Raw genomic sequence first — 13,336 nt, forward strand, 5'->3', positions numbered from 1 at the left:
TCTTTATCAGCTCTTCACTTGTCACAAAAAGCAAAAGAAAACACTAGCAAGTAAGAATCCAAATGATGGGGTTGGGGATTTAGCTCAGTGGTAGAGCGCTTGCCTAGGAAGCGCAAGGCCCTGGGTTCGGTCCCCAGCTCCGGGGGGGGGGGGGGAAGAATCCAAATGATAAAAATTGTAAAAAAAAATTCACGTGTGAATGTATTGTTGAGGATGATTTGACTTCAAAGCCATTTGGGATTGCTTAAAATGTCAGGTCACTTTTGAAAATCAGATGGATCTGAGCGGGTAGAACATCTAGTCCCCTACTCTAGCTTCCTGTTTGTTGTTTTTATGGGAAACAATTAGCTGAAGCCCTGTTGACTTGTGGTCCGTAGGTCCCAGAATGATATAAATCAGCTTTTAGGATTCCTTCCAGAGACAGAGGGCTGACAGGGGAAGTGCTACAATGATCTTATCAAAACAACCCAGCATCTAAGAAATTATGCTCTTTTTCAGATTCTGTATTGAAATTTTGTCTTCACACTTATAAGGGCTTCAGCTCAAGTGCTTGGGCTCAGGGACTAGACTCAAATACCTGGAGGAAGATTCTCTGTAACAGTTAATCTTCATTGTCAATTTGTCTGGATTGAGAGATGCTCAGGGGACTAATAAAGCCCCACTCTTGGTGTAACTCTAATGGTGTTTCCAGAGATGATTAGATCCTGAGGGCTCTAAACTACTGAGTGGATTAAGCCCTTGATGGATTCATAATATGGTGGTATTATTTGCAGGTGGTAAAATTCGGATGTGGCAAACATACGCGCTCAAGGAGGTTTAGTGGATTTGTGAGGAGATGTCCGGAAACCAGAAGGGGACCCATGGGACAAAACTGTAACGATGGTGGTAGGGAAGGAAATCATTCACTATGAAAGTGAGTGGGGGACTGAGAAGGAAAGGGAAGATGGAAAGGAGGAAGAGCCAGGGTAGAGTTAACCCAAACCTAGTAGGTTTAAAAAAAATGCCAATGAGAAATCTTCTAAAGAAAGTAAATTAAAAACAAAGAAAAATAATCTCACAAAGAGGGACAAGTAAGTAGAGGGATAAAAGCTGTTCTGTATTTCCCACTCAACTTCTCAAAGCCTGCTGATCTCAGCTCATCTAACGTTTTGGGAATTTAGTTCTTGCTGAATGTCTCCCAGAAGTTTAGACTTTGGAATACTTAACTACCTATTTTGATGAGCTTTTTCATGGCAAAATATTTATTGCTTTGTCATCTCCACATTAATACATAAAGTATAGGAAGGGACTCTTTAAAAGCTATGAAGAAACAACAGGTCATATTATATTGGGCAAAAAGAAACATCATCCTTGAAATGTTGATAAAGTCTGTATTACTAAAAAGTGTTGCAGATACTGAACTAAACAAATAAACAAGGATTGTTTGAAATATATATGGTCATGAGGAATTAGTCAACAATAAGGATAACCACTTCTATTATGTCTTTTGATACTGTGACCCTCAGTATTTAATATGATTCCTGGAATAAAGGAAGAGCCCAATATTTAATGAATAATGAAAAATAATTAAATAAATAATATGACAAAAAGAAAAGAAATAGACACAGTTGAGCTTTTTTGGTAATTGTATGCACATTCAGTCTCGGAAATGAAGTAGTCACTTGACTGGTGACAATCTGTGTTTTAAGGAATCCTTGAAGGATACGAAGCTAGAGATCCCTCAGTATTTTCATGCCAACTTGCGCTAAGATCTTGAAATTTCTGTTAGAAATTTATTTATCAGGGAACTGTAGTTAACCAGGACTGCAATCTTATTGTGATTGCTTCTCTGTCAAAAGACCATACGAGTGAGTACAAACAAAATCTCCCCAAACAATAAAACAGTAAGACTAGGAAAATATCTTTCTTTGACACACAACAGAGCCATCCTATTAACTGATGTGGTACTTTCCCATAACTAAATCACTTCATTAAATATTGATTTTCTGTTTGACATAAAGATTTCTATCAATGTATTTTGGTCTTTGGGGTTATATAAGAATCTTCTAACTTGGAGATTAAAACAAAGACCTTCCAAGTCAGTGAACAAGAACAACTTCTTGCCACCTACAGAAAATCTTGCTGCCAAGGTAAGAAATGACAGACCTGTAATATTTATGCCAAAGATAGAATTTCTTGGGTCCTAAATGATATATCTGGAGGCCCTGAATTTCATGACTTTGTTCTTATTTCTAAACTATTTTTTTAAACAGCAAATAAGAATTTGCTTTAGTTCACCTTAGGAAAAGATGGAAAAAAACCAGCTGCAAAAGTTCTGACATCCCGTCCCCAGGAGTTACTGAAGTAGGAAAGATATGAAACTTACATCTCAGTATGCTGAGCTTTCGCACTAATATCCACTTATCATTGAGTGCATACCATGTGTGTTCTTTTGTGACTGGTTACCTCACTCAGGATGATATTTTCTAGTTCCATCCATTTGCCTAAGAATTTCATTAAGTCATTGTTTTTAATAGCTGAGTAGTACTCTGTTGTGTAAATGTGTCACATTGTCTGTATTCATTCCTCCATTGAAGGACATGTGGGTTCTTTCCAGGTTCTGGCTATTATACATAAGGCTGCTAAGAACATAGTGGAGCATGTGTCTTTGTTATATGTTAGAACATCTTTTGGGTATATGCCCAGGAGTGGTATAGCTGGGTGCTCAGGTAGGACTATGTCCAATTTTCTGAGGAACCACCAGCGGGATTTCCAGAATGGTTGTACCAGCTTGCAATCTCACCAACAATGGAGGAGTGTTCCTCTTTCTCCACATCTTTCCCTGTATCTGCTACAACCTAAGTTTTTGATCTTAGCCATTCTGACTGGTGTGAGGTGAAATCTCAGGGTTGTTTTGAGCTGCATTTCCCTGATGACTAAGGATGTTGAACATTTCTTTAGGAGCTTCTCAGCCATTCCATATTCCTCAGTTAAGAATTCTTTGTTTAGATCTGTACACCATTTTTAATAGGGTTATTTGATTCTCTGGAGTCTAATATCTTGAGTCTTTTGTATATATTGGATATTAGCCCTCTATTGGATGTAGGATTGGTAAAGATATTTTCCAAATCTTTTGGTTGCTATTTTGTTCTATTGACAGTGTCCTATGCCTTACAGAAGCTTTAAAATTTTATGAGTTCCCATTTGTCGATTGTTGATCTTAGAGCATAGGCCATTGGTGTTTTGTTCAGGATTTTTTCCCCTGTGTCAATGAAAGACTCTTCCCCACTTTCTCTTCTATTAGTTTCAGTATGCCTGGTTTTATGTGGAGGTCCTTGATCCACTTGAACTTAAGCTTTGTACAAGGAGATAAGAATGGATGAATTTGCATTCTTCTACATGCTGACCTCCAGTTGAACCAGCACCATTTGTTGGAAATGCTGTCTTTTTTCCACTGAATGGTTTTTGCTCTTTTGTCAAAAATCAAGTGGCCATAAGTATATGGGTTCATTTCTGAGTCTTCAGTTCTATTCCATTGATCTACCTGCCTGTCTCTATACCAATACCATACCATTTTTATCATTATTACTCTGTAATGCAGCTTGAGGTCAGGGATGGTGATTCCCCCAGAAGTTCTTTTATTGTTGAGGGTTTTTTGTTATTCCAAATGAATTTGCAAATTGCTCTTTCTAACTCTGAAGAATTGAGTTGGAATCTTGATGGGGTTTGCATTGAATCTATAGACTGCTTTTGGCAAGATAGCCATTTTTATTAGCTTAATCCTGCCAATCCATGAGCATGGGAGATCTTTCCATTTTCTGAGATCCTGTTCAATTTCTTTCTTTAAAGATTTGAAGATCTTCCACTTGCTTGGTTAGAGTTACAACAAGGTATTTTATGTTATTTGTGACTATTTTGAAAGGTGACATTTTCCTAATTTTTTTCTCAGCTTGTTTATCCTACCGAAGATACAATGTACAAACTACATGAAGCTCAAGAAGAATGAAGACCAAAGTGTGGATGCTTCAGTCCTTCTCAGAAGGGGGAACAGAATACTCACAGGAGGAAATATGGAGACAAATTGTGGAGCAGAGACTGAATGAAGGGCCATGCAGCAACTGTCCCACCTGGGGATACAGCTCATTCACCAAACCCAGACTCTATTGGGGATGCCAAGAAGTACATGCTGACAGGAGCCTCACATAGCTGTCTCATCAGAGGCTCTGCTAGATTCTAAAAAATACAGAGGCAGATGCTCTCAGGCAACCATTGAACTTAGAATGGGGTCCCTAATGGAGGAGTTAGAGAAAAGGCTGAAGGAGCTGAAAGGGTTTGCAACTCCACAGGAAGAACAACAATGTCAATCAACCAGAAACCCCAGAGCTCCCAAGGACTGAATTACCAACCAAAGAGTACACATGGAGGAATCCATAGCTCCAGCTGCATGTGTAGCAGAGGATGGCTTTATGTGCATCAGTGGAAGGAGAGACCCTTGGCCCTGTGAAGAGGAATGCCAGGGTGGGGAGGCAGGAGGGAGTTACTGGGTAGGGGAGCACCCTCATAGAAGCAGGGAGAGGGCAAAAGGGGATAACATTTGAAATGTAAAATAAGTAAATAAATGAAAGAAAGAAAGAAAGGAAGGAAGAAGGGAAGAAAGAAAGAAAGAGGGAGAGAAAGAAAGAAAGAAGCTTACTTTTCCCAAGTGCAAAGAGAGTCAATCTGTTAAGAACCTATTTGTGGTTTCCTAACCACCATATATACCACCAGAGAAATTTGATTGTTTTTGATCTTGTCATTTTGCTTCTTGGCCTCCCACATGGCATTTAGTGGATTTTATCTTAGTCCATGAAACTTCACTGGGTAGGTGCTATGCATAGAATAGCATACCAGAATTTTCTTTTATCAGCTGTTGTCCCTTCTAAATGGGATATGTTTGATGCCTACTCAGGTGGTTGTTATAAAACTGTAAGGAAGATTTATGGTTTTCTTGTCATTACCTAACTGTTTATCACTGCAATATGGACAGAGAGGAAATTAATGACACACACTTTGATTTAGAAGTCTGTTCCATGACAAGTCATAATGGAAGTAGAGAATAAGAGGGATGCCTCGTAATATCCTTATCTTTTTCTCCTGCTCGTGGCCTTTTTTTCTTCTCATTCTTCTTATTCTTACTGCACCCCCCCACAAACAGACTTCCCTGGGGTCTTCTGTATCTTTGCCCTCTTGGTCCCTGTTGATGACCTTGGGAGTTCAGGTACCTCAGATTCTGACATTAGATTTATAGAAGTTTTTTTTTTCTCTCTCATTTTATGAATTCCTTGAGAATGTATGATTTTTATGTCACATGTATATAATCTATCTATCTATCTATCTATCTATCTATCTATCTATCTATCTATCTATCCATTATCTATCTATCTCTCATCACCTACCTAATATGTATCTATATTTCTGTTTACACATACACATATACAACACACACACATACTATGTGTATATATGAAGGACTCATGCTATTCTCTTGGTAATTCCTTTCTTTTCTTTTCAAATTTTAACTTTTATTTCCCTAGTTCCTTCTTTATTATTATCTTTCCCTTCTCAAGTTGGATTTGTCAATTCCTCCTCTGTCTTCATGTGTCTAGTGCACATCTGTGTTATCACATTCACTTCATGTCACTGTCCTGTGGTGTCTCTTTATGTTCCTCTTTCCTTCAGGCCACATCTGATTGACACTTCAGCACTGGGAGGGGCGGTAGCATCTGGCACGAGATCCATTTGCTTTCTTTACAAGGGTAAGAGATGATCCCAAGGGAAAGAAGGGGGATAATTTAGTTTGATCTGCAGCATAATGATATTTGCTAGAAGGAAAACTGATGTGTACTTAGCTTTAAGTAGGGTGTCCTTAGTGAAGGCTTATCTATAGTAGGCAGAACCCAGAAAATGAGACTTGACTTCCTGTAGAATGTCACCTGGGATACATAACATTATATGAAAGGAACTGAACATTTTCTCAGAGTATGGAATAGATTTTAAAGTGTCTGGATCATGGTCTTCATTGTAGTATCTAAAGCTGTTTTGTAAGGGGAACAAAGCTAAAGACATAATGTGGCAAAATGTTTCACTGAAACAGTATTCATGGAAATAAGTGATTGCTCAATGACTTTCTGTTGTTCTCCTGTTACTTAGGGTATAAAATACAAATGTGTCAGAACTCAGATCTTCCTTGAGATGTTGGCTATCAATGAAGCATCACTTCCAGGTCTTGGCTATTGCTCTGAGGAGAGGCCCACACACAATGACGAGAAAGAATAGCCTGAGTGGAGCATCCTTTGTCTGATGTCCTCCCTCAACAACTTGTATCATTGAAATTATTAGTAATGGTTAGTTTCAGGGCACACATGATTTGTGAGAGTCTGATTTGTTATCATGGTCTGGAGGTAGCTTAGCTACCATAATGTCTAATAGGACACAGAAGAACAACTGTGAAATGATGACTTCCTGGTACCTAGAATGACCTAGTCTCTCATCTAAACCTGGGAGTAGTTGTCTGTACCTGAATTGAGACCCCGTAGATGCACTCACATGCTTTACTTGTCTAGGTTTGGAAGTGGGGGATGCGATTTCATATTCCTCAAACTTATCTCAATCTGTAAGAACTCTGGTCAAATTTAGCTTTGCTAATAACCTTCAGTTTCCTATGGCTCTTTTGAGGCACTCAGTAAACTTGAACCTACTTCTAAATTAGCCCAGGTCATGTTGCTATCTGTATTTTATTCTTCATAAAGCTTTTCTAAGTAGGGTTTTTTTATGATACCACATGATGGGACTTACATTATTTGTTTTGTTAGGCGTTTGACTTTTGACACAGCAGTTAACTTGGCCATGTTGAGGCCTTCTCCTTTCTCTACTTCTTACATGATTCAAGCCTTAAAGGCACAGATGAAACAGAGTTTCACAGCTCTGCCTTCTGAAGCGTTCCTTTTTTTGCTTTGGCTCCAAGGCAGAGGAGTTGGCATTCAGTCTAGTGTCACTGAATGGCTGTGTTACTCTGACTGAAGCAGAGCACTTCTTTGAGCCTTTTCTTCTGTAAAAGTGAGAAGTCTGCTTTTAATATGCTGATCGAAGAAGCAGGCTCATTTGCAGGTTGGATGATTATTGTAGTTCATTGTTGGCCTTTAGCCGGAAGTCATATGCACATGCACATATGCCACACTGAATTATAATCAAATGTGGGGAAATCTCCCCTACAGATGTTCCTGCAAGAAAAGGGCAGATTTTCTCTTTCTTGTATACTTAGAGCAATTCTATGTGAAAGCACAAGACTGAATTGGAACAGACTCTCACTGGCCTTCATAGTCCTATTAACCTGTCTTATTTTATACACTTCCCTTTGGTACAAGTAGCGTCTTCCTCAGCATTGATTCTAAAGGAACCCACAGTAGTGCTGAATACAAGTTGAGTGCTGATAAAGTAAGTTCTGAATGCATATACAGCTTGCCTAAAATTATTTATTCAGTCAGGGAAGAAACTAATTCACACAACAGAGCTCTAATTGGCATCAGAGAAGCATTTCCGTGAAGCCCTTAGGAAAAGCAGGAAGTTGATTAAGTAGAAGAAATGCACACATAGACATAGGGGTACAAAGACCGGATGCAGGAATAAAAGGCAGTGGTTGAATAATGGCCCTCATGATTTTTTTTCCTTCCCGAGATGTTACATTTGATTTAAGGCAGTAGGGAGACCTGGGGAAATTTCAAATTGGAGTCCCTCCCACTCCTCCCTGCCCAAACTGAGAAACTATGGCCCAGAATTCAAATACTAACTCCGAGAGAGGCAGGTAAAAAGAACAGTGGAAAACAGATGGCAGCAGTTACAACTAGCAAATTCCCAGTTGGTGGCTCTCACATTTAGAAGCGGGCGTCTGTTCTTCTTCCCCACTGCAAAGTGGTTTTAACTCCGAGGTGTTAAAAATATCTAAGTTGCTGTTTTATTCATTTCTGCTATTTACTGACTTTAATGACTTACAGTATATCCAATGAGAAGTACAATGTTTACCCAAGCGGCAAGAGACTCAAAACAGAAATATGGGATGCTGTTAAAAACCTTGTGGTCTACCAAACAGCCTGCATGGTTTTATAGGTGTACCCTGCTTAGGGAAACAGATACATGCTTGATCATTCGTTGGAATGGAAATATGCTTTGACAGACACCTGGGGTAGGGGGCTTAAGGACAAAAGGTTCCTGACTCTCTGAACCATCTCCCCTACAAAATAGGACATTGACATTGTTATTTTGCTGTTAGATCTCTTGTTAGAATTAGTCTCAGTCAAAGAAGGTTATAAGTTCCTCAATTACTGTAGATACTTAATCTCTGTGAATGCCTATATATAAATCTGTCTTTGAAATAAATATTCATTTATAAAATATGTGGGACATGCTTATACTCAAAACAGCACTTCAGAAATGAGAGAAAATAGGAATCCTTCATAATTATGAAGAAATGTCAATAACCTCTTCTTTTTTATGTTATTGCTGGATGCCTTCCCATAACCACTTATGACTGGTACCAGGAAGAGAGTTCTATTGAACTTTCATTCAGCCTAGTATCTTCCAGAGAGAAAATGATCAATAAATATTTATTGATCCCATTCTATCTCACATTTATTTTCTTTATTTTTTGTTTAATAATAATATTTATACATTGTTGAAAATTTGGAAATATAAAAAATCATGAGTCAATTTAAAATAGTATAGTTTGCCATGTTAAAAACAAGAGATATCACTTTTAATGCTAATGTGAGTGTATCTTGAACCATTCAATTGAGAAATCACTGATTTTTCTTTATTTGAATGCTGTGATGGTTTGAATATGAATGGTCTCAAGTGTTTGAATAGTTGGTCCATGGGGTGTGGGTGTTACTAGGAGGTGTGGCCTTCTTGGAGGAGGTATGGCCTTGTTAGATGAAGCTCAACCCAGTATAAGACACAGAAGTCTTCTCCTGTCTGCCTTTGGATCAAGATGTAGAACTCTTGGCTCCTCCAGCACCATGTCTGTCTGCTTGCTGCCATATTTCCCACAATGATGACAGTGGACTAAACCTTTGAAAGTATAAGATAGCCCCAATTAAATGTGTTTATAAAACTTGCCTTGGTCATGGTGTCTCTTTACAGCAAAACCCTAACTAAGACAAATATGAAATGTCCTATATCAGTCTATGTTACTCAGAATTATTTGTGGCCCAGCTGGCAGTACTGCTTTGGGATGTTGTGGAACCCTTAGGAAGTGGGCCCCTACCTGTAGGAGGTAGACTGCTGGCATGCGGGTCTAAGTGGGAACAGCCTAGCCCTGTTTGTCACTTCATTTCTCACTCTGCATTCAAGTTGATATGAGCGAGTCCCTCACACCCCCACTGTCAATGGCAGGAGATGCTCTCACAACTGTGTACTCTAGTAAATTCTTCTTCCCTTTAGTTGCTTTTGTCAGATACTTTGTCACTGTACCAAAGGCAGTAACTAATACAACTGGTAATCACATTAAATAGTGATTGCTTTTCTGTTTTCATGAAGCTTGAACTGAACAATAGAACTGTCTAAATTATGGGTTTATCTAACCTCATGGGCACTTTGGACATTTTTCTTTAGAGGGAAAACTCTAAGCTAGTACTAGTTATCTCTGATATTTATTGAGCAAAAGTGAAGAAGTAGATTTCATTGTAAAGTTTCCTGTCTGTCTGTCTGTCTGTCTGTCTATCTATCTATCTATCTATCTATCTATCTATCTATCTATCTATCATCTATCACCAATCTAACTTCTTTTTATTCACCACATCTACCGCACATCTATTTATCTATACCTATCTCTATATAAGTTGTGGCAACTTTGTGTATCTGGCTCTATTACTGAAAGCTGAGGAAGTCAGAGCACTTGATATCAAGGAGTACAGCCAAGTGCAGAGACATCATGGTAGAACAGTGGACACTGAGGGAACCTGCTGCCCAGTGTGCAGTGAGCTATTCTGCTTGCCTCTGCCTTGGGTGGGGGAGGGCAGCATGCCCACTCACTCTCCAGTCAGACTGCAATAAACACGTCTACTCACCTCTGCTCTTCTATCAGCCTGTGTGGAGAGAAACTGAATCCATAGCTGTTCTTCAGCAGTGCCAAAATTTATTTTTGTGGTTACGACCAGTAGATCTTTAAGAGAGAGGGTAAGTTCAATTTAATAACTTAGGTAATTCAGCGTTTCTCTTGAGTCACTTCCTCTTACCTCCTGACTGAGAATGCACCTGTCTGACTGTGATATGTACCTCTGACTCACGCTTACGATATAGGAAGTATCCCTCATTGCATTTATCCACCTTCTGTGACATTTAGATGACAGTCTCAGGTAACTTTTCCAGTCTTTGGTGTCTTTGAATTTGTAAAGTGCTGAGAAAGTCATATCGCATTTATCTTCCCGAGTAGCTTCAATTATAACTCAGGACACATGTCTGCCTTTCCCAAGTAGAGTCGTTACATCTAAATTAGTCGGAACACAAACACTAAGAAATAGGTTTGGGAAGGGAAGGTGAAGGAATAGGAAGAAGAAGAAAAGGAGAAGGGAAAGCGGGGAGGAAAAGGGGGGAGGAGTGTGGAAGAGGAGGAGGGTGGAGGAGGTGGGGAACGGGGAGGAGGAGGAAAATCAATGTGTGGACATCTGGCAAGGGATCATCAACTAGGGTTAAAGATTAAAGGAGAATTTGTTGCATCAGGTAATTTTGCTACACTGTGTTTGCCATCCCAATTATTTCTTGCTTCACCTCTTAGACCCAAGCCTCCCCCACCCGACTCATCTCATTGTCATGGATCTTTACAAGCTATGTGCAGTCCCCCCACTTTATGAAATGAAGACTGGATGCTAAGTAGGGTGGTAGTTTTCCACCATTGTAACAACATGTCCACTATTGTGAAAACATTTTTTTATCTCATAGTTACCATCCGTCCTGGTTGATGTTGTTGCTGTGGGAGACACTACAGGCAGCACGCGGCAGGAGGTGTAGGATTAGGCTCTTTCAGTTGTCACTGGTTAGTGAGAAACTGAGGAGAATAGGATCTCAGAGTTCCATTTGAAGACTCCAAATGACCTAAAACTCCCTCATTGGTCCCATCGCTTTCCAAAAACCAAGTGTTTAAATTACATGGACTTTGGGAAACATACCACATCCAAATTAAAGCAGAACTGGTCCAAGTTAGCCAGTTTTTTAAGACAGATTGGCATTCCATATCAAGTATAAAAGTCATGTTCTTTCCATGTCATAGTCACTAAATGACAACAGAAAGACGATTTGACACACACATCCACCCACCCCAGACCTCTTCTACAGGTTGTAGAAGTAATGCTTAGGAAGTTCAGGTAAAGATGCTTCTAAAAATAAGAATGATGTTCCTCTATCCATTTGCCATTGTTCACTGACGATAGTTCTGCCTTTTTAAAAATTATTTATTTACATTTCAAATTTTTCTCCCCTTCTTGGTCCCTACTTCCATAGCTCTTCATCCTATTTCCCCTCCCCTTAACCCCTGAAAGGATGCTCCCCCACCTAACATCATCCTACTCCCCTCAAATCCCCCTTCCTTGGAGCATCAAGTGTCTACAGGATTAGGCACATCCTCTCCCACTGAGGCCAGACAAGGCAGTCAGTCATGCTACATACGTGCCTGGGTACTATGGACCAGCCTATGTATAATCTTTGGTTGGTGGCTTAGTCTCTGGGAACTCTGAGGAGTCGCGGTTAATGGATACTGTTGTTCTTCTTATGGGGCTGCCATCCCCTTCAGCTCTTTCAATTCTTCCCCTAACTCTTCCATAGGGGTCCCCAACCTCAGTCCAATGGTTGCCTGTAAGTATCTGCATCTGTCTCAGTCAGCTGCTGATAGAGCCTCTCAGAGGGCAACCATGCTAGGCTCCCATCTGCAAGCCGAACATGGCATCAGTAATAGTGTCAGGGTTGGTACCTGTCCATGGGAAGGATCCCAAGTTTGATGGCTACTGGATAGCCTTTATCAGGGAAAAATCGAAACGACCATGAAAATTCCCAAAACATCAGCTTCTTAATATTGACTTAAAAGTCTGTGATCAAGTTTGTACCTTTGATTGTCACTGCTGGCTTTTATTTTGCTACAGCAAACCCCCATTTCCTTTAGGAAGACATTTGAGGTCAGTTCTTCCTCAGCCTTCCTTAGGGTTCTCTGTTACAGCCTCTGCTTTCACTCTGAAAATAGTAGAATTACTACTGAGAAAAAAGTAATACATGTGGGATAGAAAAAATTCTGGCAACAGAATGGGAGAGCACAGAGAAGGTGCTTAAGAAAGCATCAGTCTAAAATATGGTCTGTGGGAAAAGTTGTTTTGGGCTTGTGATTTTCTTTATCAAGGAAAAAAAATGTAATTTTTTCCAATTGAAAATTTTATAGCTTTCCATAATTTGAAACAGGATCTTTTAGAATACTGAAGTTGAATAAATGCAACATTTACTCTGGGCTGGGTGCTTTGACCCATGTTGTCCCAGAGCCTTTTCCTGACAATCCTGGAAGGTAAATCCTATTATCTTCACTTTTATAGAAGGGGAACTGGGAGTCAAAGCAATTGAGGGCTCTGCCCAGGGTCACCCCCTCAGGACAGACTCATACTCTAGCTGTTTCCAAAGCCCTGCTCTTCTCTCTCTTTCTTACACGAACTAGTTTATTAAATATGAATAGGGGAAATTTCACTAGAAGGCTTCTTTTTTGTCTTCAAAAGAAGCCTGGGAATTCCATCTTTGCTTGTAAGTGGACATATTAGTATGATCTCCATGCCTGTCTATAAATTATCTATAGTATGATCAATTCTAAACTGGCCTGGACAAACTTGGGCAAATAGCTGCCCTTTACAGAGAATCTGGGATTGTAAAGAGAATGGCTCTGCTCTGCTCTATGAATTTTTCAAGAGAAATGTTGTGAGGGATAGAAATCTTGATAGATAGGGTTTCTTTATTTTTTTGAAAAACTCCATATGAGAAAAATTTTCACTAGGGACATCCCTTTTACCAACTTGGCAAAGACTGAAAATGCAGAGATTCCAGGATCAAAGGCTATCCACCACGTGAGGAACTATCCCCAGACAATCAGGCTGTAAGAAGGAGGTCTCCTTTAATCTTTTTCCCTTTGTTTTATTACTTTCTTTTTTCATTTTCTTTTGCTGACTAACCTCCCTTTAATCAGCCTCATCTCAGGACTCAGGGTGATTTCCTCCTTTATATTACGAATGGATATAAACAGAAAGCCTTGTGGGTTTCTATTCCAGGACTTTTTCTTTTTCTTTTCTTTTCTTTTCTTTTC

The sequence above is a fragment of the Rattus norvegicus genome, chromosome 5, assembly GCF_036323735.1.
Source record: "Rattus norvegicus strain BN/NHsdMcwi chromosome 5, GRCr8, whole genome shotgun sequence".
Taxonomy (NCBI): Eukaryota; Metazoa; Chordata; class Mammalia; order Rodentia; family Muridae; genus Rattus; species Rattus norvegicus.